Genomic DNA, 26411 nt, shown 5'->3' on the forward strand with positions numbered 1-26411 from the left:
AAAACTACATGCAGACCAGTAAGTCCCCTACTGATGGGGGAGGGACAGAATCACTGAACTATCCCCCATCCAAGACACAGCACCTGCCTAAGACTGAAACTGAAGCAGAACAGCAGAGGCTGTCACCCGACCCCTACTCCATCCCGACCACAGGCTAACAAGTGTTGAGTAACAGCTAACAGCAGTCCGTTGCTGGGGGATCAGGAGCAGGAAGAGAAATGTTCCCTAAGAGGGAACAAAGGTGCAAAGAGAAGCCCTAAAATGAGGGCTTGTTATTGTCAGTTCACCCCAAGATGATCTGTGGGCTGCAATCCAATAAAACTCCCTGCAAAAATTGTTAACAGAAATTGACAGGCTAATGCCAACATTTATATGGAAAGGCAAAGGAACGTGAATAGCCAAACCAATTTCAAAAAAGAAGAGGAAAGTTGGAGGAACTGACTTATCTGATTTCAAGACTTACTAGACTTTCTGTGAAGCTACGGTAATGAGGTTGGTGTGGTTTTGGAGGAAAATATAAATAAATAAATATTAATAATACTACTGTATAATAATAATGTATTTATATTAATGTACATAAGTATACATATATAAAATATATACAAATAAATATATGATATATATTTTATATGTATGTGTACTTCTGGAAAAAATATATCTTATGTAATATATATTTATATAATATAAAATATATTTTATATGTATTTTTTATATATATATATATATATATATATATATATATATATATATATATATATCAATCAGTGGTAGAGAAGAAAGAATCCAGAAGTAGATCCACATTTTTATTTTTATTTTTTTTTGGCCACGCCATGCAGCATGTGGGATATTATTTCCCCAACCAGGGATCGAACCCATGCCATCGACAGTGGAAGTGCGGAGTCTTAACCACTGGACCACCAGGGAAGTCCCAAGATCCACATATTTAGTCAACTGATTTTTCACAAAAGTACAAAGGCGATTCAATGGAGGAAGGATGCTCTTTTTAATAAATGATGCTAAAACAATTGAATATCCATATGCAAAAAATGTAAAAAGCAAACCTTAAGCCATACGTAGCACCCTATACAAAAATTACCTCAAGGTGACTCTAAATGTACCTAAATGTAATACCTAAAGTTGTAAAGCTTCTAGAAGGAACATAGAAGGAAATCTCCATGACTTTGGCTGCCTGGCGGCAACATCTGGAATCTGTGCATGACACACTACGGAGGCCTGAGTCCTGTTTCCCCATCTCCTACCTCCCTGATTTACTTCCTGGAGGCATCTGCAGGTTGCTGGTTATTTTCATGTGAATGCAGAACTGAAGGTGTTCATCCTGTAATAGTTCATCTTATTGCTTCTCAAGCTCGCCCTGCCATCCTGAACTTGGCTTCGGGTTTCTCACGCCCGCACTCAGCTTTGGGTCAGCTGTGAGCCGGGTCTGTCTTCTCGGCAACTCCATCAAAGTCAGAGAGCAAACTGCTCATTCCAGCCCCCGGCCCTGGCTGGTGCCCCTTGGGGCCTTCTCTCTTGCCCTCAGTCCGTTTTCCTCCTATTAAGCATGTGTTCAGTGAAGTTGGAAGAGAAAAAAAAATAAGCACCCAAACCCACAATTTCTTCACTGTGCGTTTGGTCATTTATTCAATTCCTCTCAATTCTCTCAGTCTATCTGCCTTTCTGTCTGTTTATCCATCACGTTACCTAGGCCTGAGTCAGCCACAGAGTCTCAGAATAGCAGTTGTTGAACCAAGGGTCTACCTTGCCGTGTGCGTGTGTGTGTGTGCATGGGTGTGTTTATACAGAAGTGTGGAAGAGGCAGGAGCAGAGGCAGGAAGACATGAATAGGAATGAGAAACTTTTTTTTTTCCCTTGGAGGGAAAGAGCCAGAAATTACATCCGTTCAAAAATATCCTGCCTCTCTCACAGATAAATATAGCGACATGGGTAGATGTGTCACCGAATGAAACTTTCAAAACAAATCCGGGAAGAATCACTTGCAGAGGCTGCCACTGCTGGCTCCGTCCTGCTGCTCCTCTGTCCCCCGTCCCCCTCCCCCGGTGCTCCCCACAACGATCAGGAGGGAGAGCGAGGAGGGAGGTCTGTGCCCAGCCTCCCCCAGCATTCTGGACAAGGGGTGGGGTAGCAGGAGCAACAGTGCCCTTCAAGGGCTGCTGGCCAGAGGCGCTAGGTCGCCAGATGTCCCCCACAGGGAAGAGCTTGAGAGATCACTTCTCTCTGTTACAGGCGAGTGAAAGCTCAGAACGGGAGGGCAGCCCCACGGGCTCATATTCACCAGCAGTGGTGGCTGAAGCAGGTAATTGGAGCTAAGGACCCATGACTTGGACTCAAGGGTGCCATTAAAATCATTTGGCCACCAGTACAGCAGAGGCACCTACCAACCCTTGACAAAGGGGAGGTACGGTCACCACCACAGCTCTGCATGCCAGCTGAGACTCAGCTCCCCTTAGACCCACGTGCAATCAATCCTTCCAGCAGCCCTATGAGGTAGGTACCATCATCCTGTTTTTCGGATGGGGAGACTGAGGACAGGAGTGATTCAGTGATTAATCCAGGGTCCCATGGGTGGTCATGGCAGAGCTGGGCATGGCCTCTTCTGAGAGTGTCATGGGAGACCACCCTGCCTCCACATAGAGGAGGGTAGAAGCCCTGCTGCCCTGCCCCCAGACCAGCCCAGCCCTGTCCGTTGGCAGAAGCCTTGGCCAGCTGCGGTCACTGAAGGGGCAGAACCTGCGTCCTAAGCCCTGCGGGAACAGAGGGTTGTCAGATGATCGTGGGTCCTCGAGGAGGAAGGATAGAGCCATTTTGCAGTTGTGAGCTTCTCGGTACCTACTACTCCCCTCACTTCCTGACTCAGCCTGGACCCCTCTGTCCAGTGCATCTGTCCCTCCAACTCTGCCACAGGCCTGGGACACCTCTCTTACCTGGCCAAGCAATAGCACCTTCAGCTTATCAGCTCTGAGCTCCGTTGAAAAGTTTCTTAACATCTTTTGGACCCGTGGAGTCAGACCGACCTGGGTTCACATCCCACCTCTGCCACTCCCCAGCTCTGTGGCCTTGGGAAAAGTAATGCCTTGTGTATTCGTTTCTTATTGCTGCCGAAACAAATGACCACAAACTTAGCTCCTTAAACCACACAAACTTTTCACCTTACAGTTCTGAGGAAAGGTGCCAAAATCAGTCTCACTGGGTTAAAATCAAGGTGTCTGCAGGGCTGTGCTCCTTCTGGCTCTGAGGGAGAATCCAGTTCCTTGCCTTTTCCAGCATCTAGAGGCTTCCTGCATTCCTTGGCTTGAGCCCTGCATCACTTGGACCACTGCTTCCATCACTGCATCTTTCTGACTCTGGCCCTCCTGCCTCCCTCTTATAAGGATACTTGTGATGACCTTGTGTCCCTCTGGATAATCCAGGACAGTCTCCCCATCCTCAGATCCTTAATCACATATGCAAAGCCCCTTTGCCATGTATGGGAACCTAGTCACAGGTTTTGTGGTTTAGAGCATGGACATCCCAGGCAGAGGCAGGGAATGTTAGCCTACCACACCTCAATTTCCTCATTTTACAAATGATAATCCGTACCTCCCAAGTCTGCCGGGAGGACCAATTACATTACGAAGTACCCAGCCTGGTACCTGGCACAAAGTTTAAAATGAGGTCCTAAAAAAAGGGTCTCTGCCCTCTTCCCATTCCGGTCGTCTTTCTCTAGAATCGCAGGTATCTGTCCCCAAGCCTGGCTCTCTGTGGGGACTTCAAGAATCCCTGTGGAAATAAATCACGGGGGTGATGGATGGCTCTGACCTCTCAAATGCCGAAGCAGGGCTGTTTGCAAATTTAAAGGCTTCTAGGCAGCAGCGGGAAGAATGTGAGCAGAAGCGTGGAACGGTATGTGCAGGGACATAAATTACAAGTGGCTTTTGTTGGGAAAGCTGAACAGAAAGTTATTCCATCCACATTCCCCACGTCGGAACTGCTCTCCCAGGTCGGCTGGGGCTGAGACCCATTCCAGCAATGGAGCACCTCTCCCCGGAGGCCCCTCGGTGAGGGGGCAGGGTGGACTGAGAGCCCCGTCGCCGCTCACTGCCCAGGCCTGGGGGGTGATGGCTCCGGGCGACAGGGGCTGGAGCTGCAGATGGCTAGTCCAGAGCTCAGATGGCAGGCCTCATCTTCTGGGAAGAAGTGAGAGTACTGAGCGGGGTCAGGGGAAGGGGGTGCAGACCCCCAGGGAGCCCTCCTGATTCTCCCTTCGCCAGAAGGCTCTCACCCAGCACAGTTTAAACCCATTTAAATCCAATACCCTTATCAGTAAAACATCTTTCAGCACAACCTCCAATAAATGTGTAGTTATTTCTAAATTATATGGCATGAATTAATTTATTTGTATAATAATGCACAGATACATTATGCACATTAAAACTTTCAAAAAATATAAACACAGCCAAGTAAAAAGCTAAAAATAAATATAAATAGAAGACCAACATTGTGACTGTGCATTCGAATAAATGAATCAGCGGGCATGCTTCACTTTGGAGGTAGTAGAAACTATACTTGCATTTTGTTGCCCTTCTGTTTCCTCAAATCTCGCTTATTCGTGTGTCCAATTCACTGAGCTCCTCTCCTGCCAGGCAGGGTTGGTATCTTGTTTCTCCTCCTGGCTTATAAAGTTGCCAAAGGCTAAGAGCATTTATGCTTTGGATGGTGCAGAGTGCAGGGTACATAGCTGGCGCTTAATAAAGTCGGTCAGTAAATATTTTCTGAACACGTACTTTGACCCTCAGGTTGGTGGCTGGCACTGGGGGTTCAAAGAGCAAGAAGTGGTCCCACCCTCATCCCCAAGCCCCGTTCAGGCAAAGCCACCCTTGGGAGTGGCACCAGCTCTGGGCGGTGCTGGGGCACGGATGGGGCGCACCTCCAGCACCAAGGCAGGAAGATGCATCGCTCCAGCTCGGCAGGGGCAGATGAGACAGGGAAAGTCTGCAGGCAGGAGATCTAAGTACTCTTGTGTAGAGACTTGGTGGCAGGAGCTACTGCACAGTCCAGGGGGTTCACCAAGCCCTCAAGGGCGAGATCCGCCTGAGGCTCAGGCTGGGTGAGGTCTGAGGAGAGGGGATGAGGGCTGCCAGTGTTGGCTTGGCCCCTGACCCCTGGGACCTGGCTTTAGGTTCCTTATCTGGGCAATGAGGAGGGTGGGCTGCATGCTCTCTGGGGTCCCTTCCAGCTCTGACATTCTTGGCTCAGTCCAGGCTCATCCAGGCCCCGCCCTGCCCTTTTCCATCTTGCAGCCTGAGCCCCCCGCAAAACACGGGGCCACCTGCGAGGTGAGTGGACACTGCTCTGGGGTTTCTGAGACGTTGCAAACAACTAGCAGTTCCTTCCCGAGAAGTAGGGGGGGCATGCTGAGCCCTGTGCCCTACACCCACCCCGCTCCACCATAGGTGCGGGGGAGAAAGCGCCACCTCTCCTCGGCTCCCGTGACCTCCGTGGCATTCTGTGAATGAGCCTGAAAACAAAGCATCAGAGGGAGAGAAAAGAAACCACTCGTCCCAAAATAGCTCTCTGAACGCTGCCTAATCCCATGTCTTTGCAGCCGAGACGGTCTGTTATTTGGACACAGCAGAGCGAGCTACCCGATGGATCCTCCTGGAGTCTCCCTCTTGGGAGCGAGCTTGCAGTGTGTGCGCATGAGGACGGGCTGGGTCAGGAGTGAGTGTTCTGGTCATGGGGCAATGGATAAAGCCCTTGCACCCAGGATGGAACGCTGCGGGCCTCCTTTGGCAGCTTTCCTTGGCGGAGGGACAGTTAAAGGACAGTCTCAGGGCCAGAGGCACCTCATCACAATCCAGTGAGAAGAGATGTGGAGAAATGCCGCCCCTCTCCTCCCCCACCCCCCGCCCTGGTGGCCACCAGGACTTAGAGCAGAGAACGAGCACTGAAGAGCTCCACCAAGCCAGGCCATTGTGCCAGCTGCTTCACAGAAGCGCACCAACACTGATAATTAGGGCTACGAACTCAGGTGTCTGACATGCGCTGTGCTGATGGATTTCCATGAGGGGCTGCGGGGCCCACGGACAGAATTCAAAGGGTCTGGACACTTGGATGGGAAAAAATTTTACACCTTTATTTTAGCTAACCTTCGGTCAAAATTTAGCATTTCCTGCTGTTACGAGTGTAGGCAGAGGACCTCAGATGTTGTAGCTGCGTCTGTGATTTGCCACCAGTAGAAATCCCATCTTCCTATCACAGCGTACTGGTTGCAGATATCTTAGATTATTGTTTACGCTCATCATGGCTTGGGAATTATGGTGGTTGATAGGCCTGTCACTAGATCTTGCTGAATGTGCTAAAGAAGCACACGCGGTACTAGATCGCAACTTTGATGTTTTAAAGAATAGTTTGATAACTGTATTTCAGTGTAGTTGGTTTCCTTTGTAATCTTATGTTTTCTCTCTAATGCATTTGAAAATGTTGCTTAGGGGAGGGTTCATAAGCCTCACTAGATTGCCTGAACAGAGACGGTCGGGATCTGCTTTCCCTGCAGAACCTGGTGTAATCTTCCCACCCAAACAGCCAGTGTGGTGGGCGCAGGGCTGGGAGGACTCATGTGGTCCTGTAACATTTTGGGGGTGAAGATACCTTTGCTCAAACACAAAGTTTATCAGGAAGCCGAGCCCAGCCCATGAGATGAAGGTGGCGCTTCTCTGGCTGGATTTGGAAGCGGGCATTTCTTGCAGCTGCCTGACGGCTCCACCCACCACTCCCCATCAGATGTCCTCCTTCCCTCCCCCCGCCCCCCCTGCTTCCTGGCAACCTCCGTGGAGTGCCTACGTTTCCACAGAGCGCATCTGCAAATCATCAACCCAATGTAACCGCTCACTGGGGACCTGAGGAGCAGCGCTACGGCCTCACCTTGCTGGCCGCATAACTGCTCATTCCGTCCTGCCCATGGGAAGTCCTGACTGTGGGCAGGTCTTGTGTCATTTATAAACACAAGCCTCCCGTGTATGTGGGGAAAAAAAAAAAAAAAAACGGAGAGAGAGGGGATCGTAGCCCAGGGTGCTCTTCCCCATGAGTTCTGGGTTCAAATACTGGTTCCACCCCCTCCTAGCTGTGTGGTGTGGCCTCAGTTCTTCTTTTAATTAGCAGTTAGCGATAATAATCGCTCCCACCTTAAAAGGCTGGTTGGGGGATGAAAAGAAATAATGCATGTAAAGAGCTTCGCAGGCTCAGGAAGTTCTGCTGCTACCCTCTCCCCAGGGAAGAGATTTTCATCTGCCACAGCCTCCTCCAGCCACCCCCCTCCCCATCCTCTGCCTCGGAGGTGTCTCCCTGCCAGAGGCGACCTGGGAGCTTGTTTTCACCATCCAGGCCTGAAGCGCTTAGTCCTTCCCTTCTTTGCAAACATGTCACTTGGCATCCGCGGGGTATTTTGGTAGCAGCAGCAGCAGCTGACCCAGACGGCACACACTGTAGCTATTATCTCATCATCCAGTAATTAGCTTGACATTTATAAAGGGGCCTCTGGGGCCTTGGGATGACACTGCCTTTTTCAGATGCAAGGATACTGTGATTTTGCACTTGCGCAAGGCAAGATGAGAGCAGAAGGGAGAAGTGACCCAAGGTTTTGCCTGCCATCAGCAGCCCTGAGCAGAGAAGGGTGACTGGGGAGCTAAGGGAGCGTAATCTTCAGGGCCTCTCAATTGCACAGTCCCGCGTTTTCTGTGAATTATGCATAAGTAGTAGTATATGTTTCTTTTTTTTTTTCCTAAAGACACTCTCCAAAATTATATAGACTTCGGGCTCCATAAAACATAATCCACCCCTGGGTTTAAAGCCAAGCTTTCTCTTGGGTCTGCCCTGTCTGGAAACTGACCCCGCATATCATGGCCATTAAGGACCAGCAAGCGGATTTGGGGGTGCAAGTCACAGAGGGTGTTGCACTGTGAACTGAAGAATTTGGTGATGTGTTGGAGCACAAAGGACCCCGGGACTTGGGTCTTCACAGAGTCAGAATGCTCTGCTCACACCGGGAGCCTTGGGTGCAGCCTAGGAGCCTCTGAGCCTGAATGTAAAGAACAAATGGGTCACCAGTCAATGTGCTGAGATGGCGGTGTCAGTGGTGATTGCAAAAACACACAAAACATTGATTTAGGAATGAAAAAGGCCAGAGATAAATTCCCTGCCTCAGCCCTGGCAAGTCGTGGAACAAGGTACATAGCTTGTGTGTGCCTTACTCGACCAAGAAATAAAATGGGAAATGCAAGCTACTCCCCTCACCCATCATTAGTAGGAGAGAAGGGGCTGGGGAGGAGAAAGCAGCCATCTACTCCAACACCTATAGCATTGCTCTCTTCCCGTTGATCTTAGGAGCCCGTGGAACAGATGACCAGGGGAAAGCATGTGGTTTCAGCCAGGACACGGAGGAGAGAGGTGAGAAGTAAAGGAACAGCTCCCACAGCAATAAGACCAGGCTCTGTCTTTACTCTGTCCAAGTCCTCACTTCCCTCTGGGCTCAGAACTCACAGCCCTCTGATGCCTTCCCTTCTATCTTCCCCCCATTTAATTGGTTGGGCTTTTAAAATTTTATTTTATTTTATTTATTTATTTTTGGCTGCGTTGGGTCTTCCTTGCTGCGCATGGGCTTTCTCTAGCTGCGGCGAGTGGGGGCTACTCTTCCTTGCGGTGCGCGAGCTTCTCATTGCGGTGGCTTCTCTTGTTGAGGAGAACAGGCTCTAGGCACGTGGCCTTCAGTAGTTGTGGCACGAGGGCTCCGTAGTCGTGGCTTGCGGGTTCTAGAGCGCAAGCTCAGTAGTTGTGGTGCACGGGCTTAGTTGCTCTGGGGCATGTGGGATCTTCCACAGGGATCGAGCCTGCGTCCCCTGCATTGGCAGGTGGATTCTTAACCACTGCGCCACCAGGGAAGTCCCTAATTGGTTGTTAAGTCTAAAATTCCCACCCTCAACATCTGCTGCTTCATCCCCGCCTCTCTATTCCTACCGGCCATCATCCATTTCTTATCTGGATGAGAGCAACAGACATCTATGCGGGGCTCCGGACAAATGGGCAACAGGTGTGCTGAGAGTTCCATCTCCTCAGCCCTCGGGGCGCCCAGACCAGGCTTGTGGAGGCTGCAGCCTCTAGACCAGCATCTTGCAGCCTCAGGAAGTCTCGTCTGTTAATCTCAGTGTGCAATTCAAATGTCATCATTTTTTTATGTTGCTTCCATGTGGGAAATGTGGGGAAGCACCGATCTTTCTTCTGCCCACTCAGCCCCATCCTAGGCACTGTGGCCAGATTCATCTCCATCGAGTCCAACTAAGATAGTGCAGCTTGCCTTCAGAATGGCCATCAGGATTCTGCACAATATGAAAGTTACTGAAAGCCACAAGGGCAGGCAAGAAAACCCAACACAGGGGTCCTTCTTACAGCGTGGGTCCCATGGATTGAGGAGATGTGCAGAGAAAAGCAGCCTCCGAGGACATCTAGGAAGCTCACTCCTTCAGCTGGAATGGTTGTTCTCACACTCTACAGTGTACAAGTATCACCTGCTGCAATTGTGGGAAAATGCAGATTCCAGGACCTCCTCCTGCCCCACCCACATTTTTAGTCAATGTGTTTGCAGCCAGACCCAGCAGTCTGCATTTTTAGGGAGCACACTGATGGTGGACACAGATCTTACTTTGAGGAACGGTGCCCTGATGATCTCAGCTAATGGCAGATTTCACCTAGTCGCCTCAAAGGATGAAACAATAGCACACGGGCAGGAATTTGCAGTAAAAAGCAGTGTCTCAGCCTAAAATCTCAAATCAAACACACCACTTTGAAAAAAATGTAAGAATAAGGGATCCTTAAAATATGGAAAGTGGTTGAAAGGAAGACCATCTGGGCAAACCAAAGTTACTCATCCTTAAGAACATTCTCCCAGAAAGGCAAACTGCATGGAAAATATAAAATGTAATCCTAAAGGAAAAAGGAAGCTTTGAAACTCTGGAAAGAAACTGCTTATAACCTATAACCAAGACAGCCCATTGGGCAGACAAACATAGCAAACTGCTCTCAAAAATGGGACAAGATGGAAGTTATAGTGAAGGCAGGGAATACGCGTGTGGCCAGAGGGGTAATGTACAAGTTCGTGTAGGAGGTTCCCAGGGTGGAGAGAATGTCATTGATGGCGTTACAGTTCCAGCTAGCTCAGGGACCTGTGTCCTTACTCAGCCAGTAAGGTGACCCTGCTGGCTGTTGTGACTTTTTCTGGTCCCCAGATGAAAAAGGGCTCTGGCTCACAGGGATGCCGTGAACTCATCAGGCAAGTGACACGACGTTTGAAATCCAGGCTGACTTGAAAATATGGACCACCTGTTCACTGTGATTCTGTGGGGATGCGGAGCTCTTCCAGCTGCAGGTGTTTGCCATCAGCGTGGGGTGTTGTTGCTGCCCGCTCCTCTGCCTCCTTTCAGACACGATATGGACCGTTCCACGACCATTCAGACTCCACCCAGAGCGTGGAGTGGGGTGCGGGGCTCCGGATCTGCTCTGGGTATTAACAGGCGTGGCTAAATAGCGACCAGAGAGCAACTACAGGCTTCCTGCAACCAGGACAAAAGCTGGGGTCCTTGCTCTTCGCTGGAAGAAGACTGGGAGGGGGGAAGAGGCAATACCATCTGGTTTAAAAGCACCTGACTTGGGCTGGTTCGACACCAGTGGGACAGACACCGGCTGACACTGTTTCCCCAGAGGAAATGTGGGATTTCTTGCCTTGCATCTCCAGGACATCTCAGTGAACTAGCTCCACAACCATGATTCAGGAGGAGGCTGAGAACCAGAGTGAGTGAGGAAGGGAAGAGAGGAGAAACCTGTTTTCAGCTCTGGCGTGAGATGCTATTTTTAACTGGGATAAAATATCTGGAGGAAAGAAATATAAAAGCTTCAATGGAATCCTTTTAGAGCTGTGGTGAATACTCATCTTGGCCAGAGGTAGAATGGCCAAGTGTTAGACATTGAGCTGAAGCCCAATATTGCCCTTATAGATACCCTTCACGATGCAAAAAGAAATATAAAATTTTAAGTGTGTAATTAGTGCCACACTTTTATTATTAAAATGTTTAATGCTCAGATTTCTAGTTTGACTTCATGGTGGAGGAACAATAATGTCTTAGCACTGTGTCCACTATGAAATGGGTCCAGCTGTCTCACTGTCACTCAGACGGATCACCAGGCTATCTTGAACTATAACTGACTAAAGACAATTCCTCTTGGACTCCTGGATGTAAAGAGGTCTCAACCAGGACTTCTTGAAAGACTTGTGGCACATGTTAAATTAAATAACTAAAAATTAACTGTAGCTCGTATGGCTTAATTTGTTTATTACTATGAGTTCTTACTATACCAAAGAATTCTATCAGGATTAGAAGTGTAATCTAATCTCTCTTGTTCTGCCTTGTGTTATCAATTTAATTGTTATAAACAGCACTACAGGTGGCCACAATCAGACCCGTCATTCAAGGTAATTTCCCCATGTGGAGCCTCAGGGAGGGGCATTGTGTGAAGCCTCGGGCTCAGAGGCTGGTGAGTTTTTGGAGCACAGAGCCCAACCTCCAGCACACTGCCTGCCACGGAATGGGCTTTCAGCACATATTTGCTGGATGAGTGAGTGGCTACGTGGATGAATAAATGAATAAAGATGTAAGCCAGAGCCAAGCAAGGAAGAGTCTGCACCTGAAGGCTACACGGGCACCAGGTAAGGTGAGGTTTGAGGGGGCAGACCTAGAGCGGGCAGGAGGGTAGTCAGTCCTGTTGGGAAGCCACAGTGTATACAGAGAAGAGGGGACAGGCAGGTGGCTATGACAGGGCAGCTGGCTAGAGGTGCCGGGTGGGTGTCCTGGCAGGCAGGTCAGTAGGTATTCCGACAGCAGGAGACACGTGAAGGTCACACAGGGGACACAGGGCCTCAGGAGCAGGACCCCAGACTCCATCCAGGGTGAGTCGTAGAGGAAACAGAATGTGGGCCGGGCAGGTGTCGAGGCCTCGGGTGTCCAGAGGCAACTAGAACAGGAGCCGGAGGCAGGACGTGGCCTTCAGAATAAAGCCTGTTAGTAGACCTGAGATCAAGGCCAGAGAAGGACTAGCCAGGCTGGCTCCAGGACAAATCCCCCGAGCCACTGAACTTTAAATTCTCCCCATCTTAGGAAAGCGTCCGCCCAGAGACTGCAGCAAGGATGAGTCTACGTGGAGATACTCAAGTAGATCCAGGGAAGGAGTCCGGGAGGCTGTAAAAGCAAGAAGTCAAACAAGCCATGGCTCTCAGCAGAGGAGGTAAACCTACGCGTTACAAATTATTTCAGGCTTTGATTTGAATTTGTAACCAGGTGTTCTGGGCCTTGAATCCTTTAACTGATAATCAACTGACTGAAAATGATTTGACGAGGTCTGCAATGTGCCTAGCGTCGTGCTTCACCTGTTTGGGATTAGAGGCGTGCAATAGTCATCGAACAGATGCGTTTATACTAAATATGCAGAATGTGTCACTATTCACAGAGAAGAAAACAAGGATGGGAAAGGGCTGCAGCCAGAAAGTGCTGCAGATGAGCATGGATGGCAGAGGTCAGGGAGAGCTTCCTGGAGGAGGTGGGATGCACCCTGGACCTGCAGGACATGGGACATCCGCTGAGAGAGGAGAGAACGTTTACCACCAATTCCTTTGCGATTCTTGACTGCTCAGAACACACCCCTCAGAGCTAAGCAAGACAATTTACTAAACTGCAAGAGAGGTGAGGGGAAAGAAAGGCAAAGTCATCCTGACTTGGTATACTTTCTGAGTCCCATCTCACAGGGGAAAACCCTGAGGCACAACCAGGTTGGGGCTAGTTCGTGGTAAAGTCAGATACGCAAGGGTATCCAACAGGGCCTGAGGCCCCACCTTCTTTTCTAACACAGAGGAACTGCTCTCCCTCCTACCAGTTGGAGAGCTGGCTTTGGCTTTATGGTGAAGGTTTTGGCTAGTTTGGTTTGTTTGGGCTTTTCCTTTGTTTTGTCTTGGTTTGAAAGGGCTACTGAAGAAGGGAAACAGGAGGAAATGATTTTCTTTTTTCTCCTATGATAGTACCAGTTCTGCCCTTAGATGCAGGCGAGAAGGCCCCTCTCCCGGCCACACCAGTTAGCAGGACCCCCTATGGCCCTCCTCTGTCTGTGCCCCTCCCAACGGCCATCATGGCACGACTATTATATTAGTTTCCTATTGCTGCTATAGCAAGTTACCACAACCTTAGTGGTTTAAATCCACACAGATCTATTATCTGAGTTCATGTGTCGGTCAGAAGTCTCACTGAGTGTCAACAAGGCTGCATTCTTTTCTGGAAGCTCTAAGGGAGAATCTGTTTCCTTGCCTTTTCCATCTTCTAGAGGCCACCAGCACTCCTTGGCCTGTGGCCTCTTCCATCTCCAAAGCCAATAACGGCTGGTAGAGTAGTCTCACACCTCATCACTCTGACCTTCTCTTCTGCCCCCTCTTTCATTTTTAAGGACCCTGGGGATTACATTAGACCCACACAGATAATCCAGGGTATAATGTATAATCATAAAGTCAGGTGATTGGCAACTTTAATTCTGTCTACAACCTTAATGCCACATTACATATTTACAGGTTTTGGGGACAAGGATATGGACATCTTTGGGGGGGGCATTATTCTGCTACTACAGTTGCCAACGTCAGAGGGTAGAATATATTTTATTTAACAATCTGTTGATTTGGTTTATAATTTTAAGTATTTAGAAGCACGGTGTGTGGCCTCTATTTGTGCTCTTGCCCCAGGCAAATAGCAGGGCTGCTCTGGTGGGAGCAGTGGCTGTCCAAGGTGAAAGGTCTATAGCACCTTACAGGGGAGTGGAAAAGCTGAGTATTTCTTAGCCAGCAACATCCCCTTCTGGACAGTTTCCAAGGTTCCCCCAGCCTGTTTCTCCAGAGAAACCTGTCACCTTCATCATCTTACCTCTGATTCACACCCAGTTCTGACTCCCAACACTTTGCTCTCCTTACAAAAGCATTCCTCCCAAAGAAGGTACATTTCCCATTCTTTTTGCTTTTTACTTTTACATAAAAAAGGTAGAAGCAAGGGAAGAAACCCCAGCCCCATTAGTGCAGACACATCAGAGGATACCAAGCCACCCTGGAAACCAGAGCATGGCTTACATCATCCTGCAGCACATCCGCTAAGCAACTGTGGGATCAACATCTGTTTCCATGGAGATGTCACTTCATCATCATTCTCCAGGCAGAGCAGAGAAGTGCCTCTGGGAGGAAAGAACATGCTGGGCCGGAGAATAACAAAATCTGGTGCCATGAGCAAAAAAAAAAAACCCAAAAAAACTATAATCAAGATGAAAGGTTGATGAGAGAGCATTAGAATGAGAGAGAGGGAGAATGGGCACTGGATGGGGTCGAGGGGGAGTGACTGGCCAGAATCAGATGGAGGTGCACATCACCTGCCTCTCTCAATACACAGAGCAGCCAAGAGAGGCCTCAGGCTCCTGCCAAATACTGTACAACAGTTCACGGAACCCAAGCCTTGTGCCTCCCTGCCCAGGATTCATCCCAGTGGACAGAAGGCACTAAGGCGCCGTAATGCTTTTCTCCTGTTGCTTCCAGTCAAGCAAATGGATCTTGGTCCTTTTGCTCCGTATGTTGCTTTGGCCTGCCTAGCACAGTGCCTTCCAGGGACGGCAGCTCCCGCTCATCCAGACAAACCCTATTGCTCTGAGGCCTGGCTTGCTAAACTGACAATAGCAGAAGCCGAGGCAGGTAGAAGGGAACTAGCGTTTACTGGGCTCAGGCGCTGGCTCTCAGCTAATCCTCGAATCCCACCGTGGCGTGTTAGAACCTCATTCTACAGGCCAGGAACTGAGGCTCAGAGAGGTGAGGTGGCTTATTCAATGTGATGAGATTAACAGCAAACTTGTAGAATTCAATCACTTTGTGCTGGGCATCGTTTTGTTTTTTTTTTTAATTATTATTTATTTATTTTATTTTTTATTTTTTTGGCTGTGTTGGGTCTTCGTTTCTGTGCGAGGGCTTCCTCTAGTTGCGGCAAGCGGGGGCCACTCACTATCGCGGCCTCTCTTGTTGCGGAGCACAGGCTCCAGACGCACAGGCTCAGTAGTTGTGGCTCACGGGCCCAGTTGCTCCACGGCATGTGGGATCTTCCCAGACCAGGGCTCGAACCCGTGTCCCCTGCATTGGCAGGCAGATTCTCAACCACTGCGCCACCAGGGAAGCCAGGCATCGTTTTAAACTCTTCACAAGTATTAATTAATTTCATCCTCAAACTGCATCTCTGAGGGGGGTATTGTTATCCGTCAGTTAATACGTGGCAGAGCCAGGCTTGGGGGCCTGGGGTGCCCGTCCCTCTGCATACGCTGACCACCACCCCCCCATCACCACTGGGGAGAAGGCGGGGTCAGGCACACCGGAGTGAGCGCCAGTAGATGGAAACAAGAGGCCAAGTACGATTTTTCCTCAGTTGCAGCCAAGGCACCAAAGCTGGGGCTACAGGGTTCTGAGGATCCCATATTCTGGGTTCAGAAATCCACCTGCTGGGGGACCAGTCCCTCCCTGCGGACTCAAGAAGAGACTGCCTTCCACCAAACACCTGGAGTTCTGCCCACCCTACCCACTGGCGGTGCCAGAAGGTGCCAGGGGCCTGGGGGAGGGAAGGCAGGAGGCCTGGGGGAGGGAAGGCAGGACAGGGCGCTCGGAGGTCGGCGCTCATGCCGAAAGGCTCCTCCCCTGCATCCGGAGGAGGGGAGCGTCCGGGGTTCTGCAGTGTCTGCAGCAAAGGGAGGCCGGTGGCCTGGTCCCAGGCTGGGCAGATGTTCACTGAGCCGCAGACCCGAAGCCAGCCCTGGGGCTGCCGCTGGAGCCGCAGCAAGAGGAGCCTCGGGGGCAGCCGGGGAACAAGTGTCTGATGCAGTCCTCCCCGACCACGGGAAGAAGAGGGTGCCTGACAGGTTCCTCTGACCCCCGAGAGCAGTGCCTACCTCTGCTCTAGAGGTTTCCAAAGGCAGAGGCCTTGCCAGGAGGGCTCCAGGCGACAGAGGCTGAGGGTGTCTGAGAGGAAGATGGGGTGGCCTACCCCACACCGATTCTCTTGCCCCCAGAGAGTCCAGAAGGACAAGCTGGAGGTCCCCGGGATCTACACAGACCCCAGAGCACTGGGGTTAGCAGAGAGCCGGAGCAATGGAGGCAGCTGGGAGTGATGGAGGCCCGAGCCAGAGCCGGGTTTGTGGGTGTGCACTCTTGGCAGGGCTGGAGGTAGACACCACTGCCCTCAGGAGGGTTTTGGGACCTAGCTACAGAAGGGACTGTGGGTGCCGACCGGGAGCCCCAGAAAGCCTTGAGCACCATCTCTGCAGAGACCATCACCTCATCAGCACCACCAGCATTGGCCAGAAGCACCCAGAACCCGAAGGAAGCCATGGACAACCCCTCCCAACCTAGGAGGAGGGGCCAGTCATGTATCCAGAATCTCCTTGCCCTCCCAGGGAGCTCTATCCAGGAGGGCCAGAGAGTAAGTCTTGGGGGGTTTAGACCCTGAAGGGAATGCAGAGAGGGAGTTCAAAGAGAGAACAAAAGGCAGAGTGTGTGAGGAGCAGACCCTTTCTTATTTTTCCAGCCAGCTAGGCTGCAGACACCGTCCCCCTGCACAGCGGCGGGGAGTTGAGTTCTGAGTTAAGCCTGATTTGAAGTTTTAAAATAAATCCATTTGAGTCTAAAATACTGAAATGAGACTGCTCGGTCATCAAAGATGCCAGAAAGAAATGACATCTGGCCAAGTTATCACTGAGAGACACCAGCTACCCAACGGGAAAGGGGGGTTGATATAGCCCAGGGGTCGGCAAACTACAGCCCTCAGACTAAGGATGGTTTTGATTTTTCTTTTGATTTGCTTTTTTAAAAAAAGTTTTATTGGGGTATAGTTGATTTACAATGTTGTGTTAGTTTCTGCTGCACAGCAAAGTGAATCAGTTATATATATACGTATATCCCCTCTTTCTTAGATTCTTTTCCCATATAGGTCATTACAGAGTATTGAGTAGAGTTCCCTGCGCTATACAGCAGGTCCTTATTAGTTATCTATTTTGTATATAGTAGTGTGTATATGCCAATCCCAATCTCCCAATTTATTCCTCCCCCAACCTTTCCACAAAGGGATGGGGGGAGAAGGGGAGAGGGGAAGAGAGAGAGACTGTATGTGGTCTGCACCACTCAAAATATTTATATCTGCCTTTTGCAGAAAAAGTTTGCTGACCCTATTTGTAACTTAACTGGGGAGGGGTACAGCTATTAAAAAAGTAAAACTTTCGTATTTTAAATTCTATATTAATCCTCTGTCATTTGCTTCTTTCACTCAACATTGTGGTTTTAAGACTCATCCATGTTAGAGAGTGGCATAGTGATTCATCTTCACTGCTGTAAACTAACCATCACGGTTAGTTTATCCATTCTCCTGGTGATGAGCATTTAGGTTGCTTCCAGGTTTTTGCTAAACTGCTGCTGGGAATGTTCTTGTTCGTGTCTCCTGTGTCCACATGCAAAGTTTCTTTGGGATCTACTCTCAGAAACAGAGTTGCTGGGTCAGGACATATTTGCTGCTTCTATTTTATAAAATAGTGCCAAATTGCTCTCTAAAATGTTTGTATCGTTTTACACCTCCACCATTGGTGTTTTTGAGTTGTCTTTCCTTCACATCCTCTCCCATGCTTGGTATTGGCAGAATTTTAAAATTTTGCCAATCTGATGATGCAATAGAATGTCTCCTGGTTCTAATTTGCCTTTGTCTAAACAGATAGAGGCTGTGTATTTTTTATATGATTATGGCAATTTGGGTTTCCTCTTTTGCTCACTGCGGGGGGTGTTATGTTTTTCTTATTGCTTTGTGGACGTTCTTTATATATTCTGGATATTAATTCCTTCTTAGTTTTATGGGTGGTAGTTATCCTCTTCCGATATGTAACATATTGGCTTTGGTTTTGGTGTTTTTTGAGCAACAGAAATGTTTGATTTTAATGTAGTCAAAATTCTCAACTTTAAAGTTTGTGCTGTGTCTTGTTTAATTTGATATAAATTTACAACCCTCTTTTTAATTTCTGCTTTTCACATTCAGATCTTTAATCCATCTGGAAATTATCTTTTGGTGTAGCAGAAATATCTGGTGTAGCAAAAAGTATTATTTTTTTCCATCCAGATAACCAAATGTTTTCATCCTTTTGCCATGTATTTGTAATGATACTTCTGAAGTATCTTAAGTTCCACCTGACTATGGATCTACCCATGTGCTAATACCACGCTGCTGTAATTACTATAACTTTATGTCTTGATATCTGGCCAGAAGAATTCACTCCTTCCTCTTCCAAGTACCTTTGTGATGTTGGGTCTTTTGTTCATTCAGTTAGAGTCTACAATTGGTTATCAGGTTCCACAAAAAAAATTGGGGGTGGATTTTTATTATGATTGTATTGAAAACATAGATTGATTCAGAGATAATTAACACTGTTAGAATATTGGCTTCTTGCACCTATGAGCATGGTGTTTCTCTCCACTTGTATCCTCTTTGGTGCCTTTCAATAACATTTTTAAAAAATAAAAGTCTTGGACAACTTTGGTTAGGTTTATTTCTAGGTGACTTATTTTTTCATCTGTGACAGACAATGGATAGTTGTCCTGCACAAGTTGGTAACCCCCTTCCTTCATGTGAAGTTTTTGCTGGAGGCAGCTGCAGAGCCAGAGGCTCAATATCTCAGCCCTCCTGGTATCCAAGTGTGGCCATGAGACTGGTGTTCCCGGTGGGACGTGATGAGAAAAGTGAATGTGTCCTCCCACTGTCCCCTCCCCTGGCTGCCAGCTGGATGCAGGGGACTTCGAGATGCTATGGGAGGGTGGACCCACAAGGCAGAAGGAGAGGAGCCTAAGTCTCTGAATCACCTACCACCGCTTTGAACTAATACATGAACAAGACAGAAACTTCTATTGTGTTATGTCACTGACAATTTGAAGTTCATTAGGGCAGTTGGCTTTACCCTCAGTAATACTCTATTTGGGTAAGGTTTAGCTCTTTTTTAATATAATCTTTTCTCCTCACTGTTGCTGATGAATGTAAACATAAGTAATATTGTGTTCCATTTATATGTTGGTATCATATTAAGAAACCATGCTGAAGTTTCTAATAATTTCTGTTCTCCAATTCTATATACAGTACAGAGTCATGTTATCTGTAAAAATGACATCTTTGTTTCTCCCTGTCCACTCTTTATACTTTTATTTCTTTTTCTCATCTCACTTCCCTGGGCAGGACCTGGCACTTTTATCTCACCTGTGATTCTAACAAGAATCATTCTTATGTTTCTCCATTAAGTGTGAAGTTGGCTTCAGGTTAGGGATAGATACTGTTTGTTGGGTTAAGGAAATTTCCTTTGCTCCAAGGTAGCCAATAATTTTTACTATGAATGGGTGTTGAATCACAGCAAGTACATTTTCTGCATCTATTTAGATAATAAAATACTTTCCCTCTTTCGTATGTTCCTGTAGTGAATTACATTGATTATCTAATATTGACTCATGTTTTAAATTCTAGGCTAAACTTGGTCATGAAGTATAATTTCTTTTATACATTCATAAATTTCTTTAATTTTTTTCAAGATTTTTGCACTCATTCATAAGTGATGTTGAACTATAATCTTCCATTCTATTTTCCTCTTTCCTTGTCCTGATGGCAAGTTTTACCAGCTTCATTAAAGAGTGAAGGAACTCATCTCAACTCTAGTGTAGTTTGTATTTTAAATAGGGGTATATTGGGACTTCCCTGGTGGCGCAGTGGTTAAGAATCCGCCTGCCAGTGCAGGGGACACAGGCTCGAGCCCTGGTCTGGCAAGATCCCACATGCCGCGGAACAGCTAAGCCCGTGCACCACAACTACTGAGCCTGCTATCTAGAGCCCGCGAGCCACAACTACTGAGCCCGCATGCCACAACTACTGCAGCCCACAAACCTAGGGCCTGTACTCCGCAACAAAGAGAAGCCACCGCAGCGAGAAGCCCCTCACTGCAACGAAGAGTAGCCCCGGCTCGCTGCAACTAGAGAAAGCCTGCGCACAGCAAGGAAGACCCAATGCAGCCAATAAATAAATAAATAAAGAGGGGTATTCTAGTCATGGGATTTTGTCTGTGTGTGAAGTTGGGAAGGACTTGCCTATTAAGTCATCTGATGAGGGTTTCTTCTTTTCTATAGATCATTATTTAGTCACCAATTTAGTTTATTTGAATGTACACTCAGGTTTTATATTTCTCATTAAACAATAGTTAATTTATATTTTCACTAGGAGATTATCTATTTTGTTGTTGTTGTTAATATTTATTTGGCTGTGCCGGGTCTTAGTTGCGGCATGCGGGATCTTTATTGAGGCATGCGGGATCTTTATTGAGGCATGCGGGATCTTTACTGAGGCATGCGGGATCTTTTAGTTGCAGCATGCAGGCTCTTAGTTGTGGCACGCATGTGGGATCTAGTTCCCTGATCAGGGATCAAACCCAGGCCCCCTGCATTGGGAGCACAGAGTCTTAACCGCTGGACCACCAAGGAAGTCCCCTCTATTTTGTACAAAATTTTAAATTCACATAAAATTATTCATAATACTGATTGTTTTTTACTTGTATTTTTGTGTTCTTAAATTTTGTTTATTTGTGCCTGCCTCTTTTTTTTTCCCTTGATAAATCTTGCTTAGAGATTTTTTATTCATCTGTTCAAGGAACCAGATATGGGCTTGATTAGTTCTCTCTACTGCACTTTTGTGCTCTATTGTATTAATTTCTGCTCTTAATTCTATTCTTTCTTTCCCTCTCCTCTCTATTGGAGGACCTATTCTATTGTCCTTTTTCTTAAGCTGGATATTAGCTCATTAATTTTCAGTCTTCCTAATTTTCTAATATATATATATATATTAGGTTCCCCTCTAATTTCTACCTTAGCTGCATTCCACAAATTTTTGATGTACTTTTACTATAGTTCAGTCGTAAGAGTTTTCTAATTTTCATTATGATTCTTTTACCCATGACTTATTGTGAAGTGTGTGTGTGTATTTTAATTTCCAGGAACGTGAGAATTTTTATGTTATCTTTTCATCCCTGATTTCTAAATTATGTTGTGGTCAGGTAGTATGGTCAGTATGATACTGATCCTTTGAAAGTAGTTGAGACTTGATTGGCTCACACATAATCAATTTTTGGAAATGTTCTATGTAGAGAGATGGATGAATGAGTGGATAGATGGAAGGAAGGAAGGAATAAATTGAGGACAGTAATTTGTTCTGAGTGTATCTGAGAAGAATATGTATTCTCTAATTGTTAAGTGCAGAATTCTACATATATCCACTTAAATCAGTTTTATTACTGGCGCTATTCAAATCCTCTATATCCTTACTGGTTGTTTATCTTTATGATCTAACAGTTACGAGAGAAATGTGCTAAAATAACTCACTATGACTACAGATTTGTCAACTCCCCTTTTACATGCTCTTCGGCTAAGTCTACTTTTTCTGGTAGTTCTATAGCAATGTAAGATTTCTCTTTACTAGTGTTTCACTGGTATATATTTTTCCATCCTCTCACGTTTATCCTTTGGAGTACTTATTTTTTTTAATATGTTTCTTTGGAGCCCTCATGTTTTTATGTATTTCTTGTCAACAGGATGTAACAGAATATTGTTTGTTTCTTTCAGTCAATCCAACAATTTCTATTTAAACCAGCAAGTTTAATCCATTTCAATTTAGTAACATGATTGATAAATTCAGATTAATTTCCATCAGAGATACATATATATATATTGCTTTTTAATTTAACTTAATTTTGTTTTTTAAAGTTTTATTGATATGTAATTGACATACAATTAACTGCACAGATTTAAGGCATGAGAGTGGATAGGGTTTACATATGTCTACACCCATGAGGCCACCACCACAATCAGGAGAGTGAACATATCCATCACTGCCCCTCAAAGTTTCTTCATTTCACTTGGCAATTACTCCTCCTTACCCTCCCTAATCCTCACTTCTCTGTTTTCTATCACAATAGATTTGTTTGCATTTTCTATAATTTTATGTAAATATAATCGCAAATTACATACTCTACCTTGTTTGGTTTCCTTCATTCAACATAATTATTTTGGGATTCATCCATGTTTATTCTTTTTTTGTTGCTGAGTAGTATTCCATTGTATGGATATACTTTCATTTGTTTATCCATTTACCTGTTGATGGATATTTGTTACAAATAAAGCTGCTATGCACATTTGTGTGCAAGTCTTCATTATGGATGTATATTTTCACTTCTCTTGGTAAACACCTAGGAGTGAAATGGTTGAATCACATAGTGGATGCATGCTTAACATTTTAAGGAATTGTCAAACTGTTTTCCAAAGTGGTTGTACTATTTTATATTCCCATCGGTAATGTATGTTTTCCATATTTTCACCAAAACTTGACACTGTCAGTCTTTTTAATTTTAGCCATTCTATTAGATGTATTGTGGTATCTCAGTGTAGTTGTTTTAATTTGCATTTACCTAATGATTTATGATGCTGAACGCCTTTTCATGTGCTTATTTGCCATCCATGTATCTTCTTTGGTGAAGTGTCTGTTCAAGACTTTGGCCTATTTTTAAATCAGGTCTTTTGATTGCTTATTATTGGCTTTCAGAGCTCTTTGTATAATCTGTATACAAGTCCTTTATCAGATCTATGTTTTGCAAGTATTTTCTTCCAGTCTATGGTTTGTCTCTAGTCTCTTAACAGAATCTTTTGAAGAGCAGAGATTTTTAATTTTGATAAGGTCGAGTTTATCAATTCTTTTTTCATGGGTTGTGTTTTAGTGTTGTACTTTTAGCAATCTTTGCCTAACCCAGATTTACAAAGATTCTCTCCTAAGTTTTCTTCTGGAAATTTTATAGTTTTAGGTTTTACATTTAGGTCTATGATCTGTTGTGAGTTAATTTGTGGATATGGTGCAAGGTATGGATTGAATTTTGTTTGTTTGTTTGTTTTCTGCATATGGATATTCAGTCATTCCAGCACTGTTGAAAAGTAGAGTCTTTATTCTCACCTATTTAATTTTGGATAGTTTCTATTGCTAAGTCTTGAAGCACTCACATGTTCTTTACCATGACCCTCCACCAAGTGCTTTCAAGAAAGATTGGGAGAAGGCAGAAGACCTTCCACTGGTGGCAATAGGCGTGAAACCTCCCCTGTCCCTCAGCCCTGACTGCATCCTCCTCCTGCCTGGGGTCCTCAGTAAGGCATAACACTGGCTTCTGCTACTTCCCCCATGCTTCCACTGCTTCCCCCATGCTTCCACCACTTCCCCCATGCTTCCACCACTTCCCCCATGCTTCCACTACTTCCCCCATGCTTCCACTACTTCCCCCATGCTTCCACTACTTCCCCCATGCTTCCACTACTACTTCCCCCATGCTTCCACTACTACTTCCCCCATGCTTCCACCACTTCCCCCATGCTTCCACTACTTCCCCCATGCTTCCACTACTTCCCCCATGCTTCCACCACTTCCCCCATGCTTCCACCACTTCCCCCATGCTTCCACTACTTCCCCCATGCTTCCACTACTTCCCCCATGCTTCCACCACTTCCCCCATGCTTCCACCACTTCCCCCATGCTTCCACCGCTTCCCCCATGCTTCCACCGCTTCCCCCATGCTTCCACCGCTTCCCCCATGCTTCCACCGCTTCCCCCATGCTTCCACTACTTCCCCCATGCTTCCACTACTTCCCCCATGCTTCCACTACTTCCCCCATGCTTCCACCGCTTCCCCCATGCTTCCACCGCTTCCCCCATGCTTCCACCGCTTCCCCCATGCTTCCACTACTACTTCCCCCATGCTTCTACTACTTCCCCCATGCTTCCACCACTTCCCCCATGCTTCCACTACTTCCCCCATGCTTCCACTACTACTTCCCCCGTGCTTCCACTACTTCCCCCATGCTTCCACTACTTCCCCCATGCTTCCACTACTTCCCCCATGCTTCCACCACTTCCCCCATGCTTCCACCACTTCCCCCATGCTTCCACTACTTCCCCCATGCTTCCACCACTTCCCCCATGCTTCCACCACTTCCCCCATGCTTCCACTACTTCCCCCATGCTTCCACTACTTCCCCGATGCTTCCACCACTTCCCCCATGCTTCCACCACTTCCCCCATGCTTCCACTACTTCCCCCATGCTTCCACTACTTCCCCCATGCTTCCACTACTACTTCCCCCATGCTTCCACTACTTCCCCCATGCTTCCACATCCAAGGTCTAGATCCCAGCCAGCCACATGCAGGCCTTTGTCTCCTCAGGAACCTGACACAACACCCAAGAGGCAAGGGGTCACGCCAGCATCCCCAAAGCCAAGTACGGAGTCCACCCAACAGAGAGCAGGCTCCAAGAGGGCCAGGATGTGGAATGACAGCCCCACAGGGGCGCAAAATCCATGCAGACACACACGAAAAGTGTCCTCCGCCTGTCACGCAGTGGAAGAGAGAGGTGTGGAGCAATGTGATTAGTATGAGCCCCTTTGTAAACTTTTTTTGGGGGGCTCACTATAAGAGCAGAATGGAGAGAGAGAGAGAGAGGAAATAAAAATATACAGGAAAATAAAATTTCCTATCACCTCAGACTCCTATCCCCAGCCTCTGTGTCCAGGAAGCAAGCTCTATTATTACTGTCTTGTGAGTTCGTATTCTTCCAAAGATATTCTATACGAAAAATAGCATATATATATATATATATAATAGGCTATGCAGACACACTTGAATATTATACTAAATTTTACAGCAGTTAGAGCCACTCATTCATGTGTTCATTCAATCGTTCATTTTAAACGGGCTCGAGGCTAAGGACCCGGTCCCTGCTCTCAGAGTTCAGTGGTGGGTGCAGACAGTCACCAAAAAACCACACAAATGAAGTACGTTTAGAAACAGATTCAGGGAGGAAATAGGTGTGAATGAACCGAGAAGTCCCGAAGGTGACAGCCCCGTCTGTCAAGGTTGGAGGGACAGTCACCAGCAAGCTGGGCACCCCAGCCCTAGCCACGGACACATTCTCTTTGAGTCACTAATATGCTTCCGATTAAGACCCAGAGCTGTGACTCACTGCCCTCCACCATCTGCTGCCCGGGGCTCACATGACTCACAGCGCCCGCCCTTCCCTGTCCCCCAGGAGTGCTTCAGAGGAACGAGAGACAAAATTATTCCATGTGACTCAGGCAGAGAGAGACAGCCTGACCTGTTCACGCCCACTGCTCCCTTCCTGCCTGAAGAATGGAGGTGGGCAAGGCTCTGGCCTCTGAGTGACACATCTTTTCAGGCATGTGCTGACGGAGGGACGGTCCCCTCCTGGCAGGGGTCCTCAGAGCATAAGTCATGATTAATTTCCCAGTGCAGAAGCTGAGCTTGCCAGGGGAGAAGTGAGGAAGCATGGCTCAATTCCACCTCCTGCCTCTGTGGGCCGCTGCCTGAGCACGCCCTTCTGCAGGGAGTCCCAAATTTGGGTCTCTCATCCTGTGGCATGCAAGCCCAGCCTGGCATATCCACGCATTTGCACAGGGCTGCCCTGCCCCTAGCCCCCAGGCAGAGCTCCCCATCCTCTCCCGAAGCCCAACTCTGCCTCTCACATCTGCCTCCTTGAATTACTCCACCTTCGCCCTGAATCCTGGTCTTGAAATCCTGGAGTTCACTTCAACTCCTCCCTTTCCATCACTCCCAGCACCTAATCCAGCCCGGTCTGCCCCTTCCTTCCATCCTCCTGCTTCTTCCTCCTTTTGTGCCCTTTCCTCCACAGGAACTCTTTCGGGACACCCCTCACTGGCCTCGCTGTCTCTGGGCTGCAGACTTCTCGTCACCACCCTCAACATATATTCCTAAACACGTCTGGGTAGCAATTCCCCACCCTCCAATGGCGTGTCCTCAGGGTCTTCAGCAAAGGCCACTCATAGGCCCGTGGAGGGCAAGCAGGTGACAGAAAGGAGGGAAGCGGGCTGAGGGGGACTTGACAAAAGGCCACAAAATGGAGGGCTGAGGACGAACGCAGATTGGAGAACCCCTGTCCTGCTCAGCGGCGGCCACCACCCAGCCACGGCTAAGTGTAGCCTGAGGCGCCAAAATGCAAGACCTTCCGGACTTTCATGAGAACCCTGATTGGCTTATGCAACCTCTTAATTTATAAAAGTTGAGGCTTCCCTGGTGGCGCAGTGGTTAAGAATCCACCTGCCAATGCAGGGGACATGGGTTCGAGCCCTGGTCTGGGAGGATCCCACATGCCACGGAGCAACTAAGCCACAACTACTGAGCCTGCACTCTAGA

The 26411-nt window shown here is 47.4% G+C and overlaps 1 long non-coding RNA gene across 2 annotated transcripts in view; it reads left to right on the forward strand.

Moving 5' to 3' along the window:
• The first annotated feature begins 750 nt into the window (after positions 1-750).
• Positions 751-26411, forward strand: part of LOC309611872 — a 57643-nt gene continuing 31982 nt past the window's right edge. Inside the window, exons 1-4 of one of the 2 annotated variants that reach the window (XR_014234796.1) lie at positions 751-2505; positions 8380-8442; positions 11480-11749; positions 12198-12324. This is a non-coding gene — a long non-coding RNA (uncharacterized lncRNA). The remainder of the gene's footprint in view (positions 2506-8379; positions 8443-11479; positions 11750-12197; positions 12325-26411) is intronic. The other variant, XR_014234797.1, reaches the window with a different exon arrangement.

Source organism: Balaenoptera borealis (assembly GCF_965194805.1).
Source record: "Balaenoptera borealis genome assembly, chromosome: 15".
NCBI lineage: Eukaryota > Metazoa > Chordata > Mammalia > Artiodactyla > Balaenopteridae > Balaenoptera > Balaenoptera borealis.